At 62.5% G+C, this 2127-nt stretch overlaps 1 non-coding gene across 1 annotated transcript; it reads left to right on the top strand.

Moving 5' to 3' along the window:
- The first annotated feature begins 1727 nt into the window (after nucleotides 1-1727).
- LOC131865548 (5S ribosomal RNA) lies at nucleotides 1728-1846 on the top strand. The gene has a single exon (XR_009364268.1). It is a non-coding gene; the product is annotated as a 5S ribosomal RNA (ribosomal RNA).
- The last annotated feature ends 281 nt before the right edge of the window (nucleotides 1847-2127 follow it).

Here is a 2127-nt window from a genome sequence, read left to right as displayed (position 1 = left end):
AGGGTGGGTAGGTGCTAGGGTTGGTGTCAGGGTGGGTGGGTGCTAGGTTGGGTTCCAAGGTGGGTGCGAGGGTGAGTGTCAAGGTGGGTCACAGGTTAGGTGCTAGGATGGGTGAGTGCTAGGGTGCAAAGGTGCCAGGGTGGGTGCTAGGATGGGTCGATGCTAGGGTGAGTGGCAAGGTGGGTCCACAAGTGTCAAGGTGGGTGCCGAGGTGGGTGCCAAGTCGGCGACTGCTATGGTGGATGCCAAGGTGGGTCACGGGGTGGGTGCCAAGTTGCTAGGTTGGGTTCCAAGGTGGGTGCCAACGTGGGTGCTAGGGTGCGTGGGTTAAAGGGTGTGTCACAACGTGGGTGCCAGGATGGGTGCGCACCCACACTGGCCAAGACGGGTGCGGGTGCAAGGTTGGGTTCCAAGCCCGGTCACAGGCTGGGTGCTAGGATGGGTGGGTGCCAAGGTGGGCACCAGGGTGGGTGCACCCACCCTGGCCAAGGTGGGTCACGGGGTGGGTCCTAGGGTGGGTAACGGGGTGGGTACTAAGGTGCGTGCCAAGGTGGGTCATAGGGTGGGTGCCAAGGTGGGCACCAGGGTGGGTGTGCACCAACCCTAGCCAGGGTAGGTCACGGGGTGGTTGTCGGGGTGGGCGTCAAGGAGCCAAGGTGGGTGGCAAGTAGCCAAGTTGCGTGCCAAGGTGGGTGTCGGGGTGGGTGCCAAGGATCCAAGGTGGGTGCCAAGGAACCAAGGTGGGTGTCTGGGTGGGTGCCGAGGTGGGAGCCAGGGTGGGTCCCAAGGTGAGTGCAAAGGTGGGTGCCAGGGTCAAGGTGAGTGCCAATGTGGGTTCCAAGGTGCCAGGGTCAGGGTGAGTGCCAATGTGGGTTCAAAGGTGCTAAGTTGGGTGCGAGGTTGGGTGCGAGGGTGGGTGGGTGCCAAGGTGTGCTAGGTGGAAGCCCGGGTGGGTCGGCATCCCATGGGTGTCGAGTTGGGTGCCTGATGGGTGCTTCTTGTCAAGTTTTAGTCGTCGGGACTCATTTCGAGCCTTAGAGGTCGTTTCTTGTCCGGTTGCCCTGTCTTCGACCTGGGAACCCAATTTTGGTCCTCGGGTCCCATTTTTTTTTGTCTCGCATCCCACTTTTGGCCTGTGGCCTTTTCGGGGTCGATTCTCGTTTTGGGCATCAGAGCATGTTTCTTCTCCTAAAACCCAATATTTGTTTATTAAGTCTCGGAACACATTTTTGTTCTCGTGGACCCATCATGGGTCTTGGAACGCATTTGTGGTCCTTGGGTCCCATTTTGCATCCCGAAACTTGTGTTTTGGTGCTTGATCCCTATTTTGGGTGCCCACCTTGCACCAAGTGCGCACCCGGGGCAAACCGAGCGCCTTGGTGCACCGGGGCAAGATCGAGCGTGCACCCGAGGCGCCCCGAACATGCACCAAGGTGCACTCGGCCCACATGTGAGCGCAGGTCGTTGCGCCCGAGGTGGTGTGTGGGCACCGCGTTGCAGACGGGACACTGCACGCACACGACGCCCCCTCCAGGTGCACGCACGTAGGCCGGGCCGGGTGCACACCCGACGCCCTAGCAAGGTGCGCGCACCCGGGCAGGGCTCACACTTGGCGAACGGGGCGCACTTCGCGAGGGAGGGTGTGCACCTCGACGGGGGTGGGTGGCCGGGGTGGATTCGCACGTGGGTCGCGGTTTGCTAAGTACACACTGCGACAAGCTCATAACGGGTGCGATCATACCAGCGTTAGTGCACCGGATCCCATCAGAACTCCGCAGTTAAGCGCGCTTGGGCCGGAGTAGTACTGGGATGGGTGACCTCCCGGGAAGTCCCGGTGTTGCACCCTTTTTTAGTTTTTCGCCGGGCGTCGCAATGCTATTTGAATAAACCTTTTGCCCGTTTGCGTTCTCGTCGGGGCCGGGCCGGGCCGGGGTGCGCTGCCCGCACTACCGCGCGCGCGGGGGCGACACCGAGCGCGCACCCGAGGCGCCCCGAGCACACAGGCCACGGTGCAACCCGGGCGTTGTGCGCGCACCCCGGTGCGCCCGAGGTGCTGCGCGCGCACCCAGGTGAAATCGGTGTGCACCTCGGCCAGTGCGCGCTCGGTCGAGTCGCGCACGTTGGCCA

Source organism: Cryptomeria japonica, unplaced genomic scaffold, assembly GCF_030272615.1.
Source record: "Cryptomeria japonica unplaced genomic scaffold, Sugi_1.0 HiC_scaffold_114, whole genome shotgun sequence".
NCBI classification, from domain to species: Eukaryota; Viridiplantae; Streptophyta; class Pinopsida; order Cupressales; family Cupressaceae; genus Cryptomeria; species Cryptomeria japonica.
Note: the sequence above shows the minus strand (reverse complement) of the source record. Positions and strands in the feature narration are given on the sequence as shown.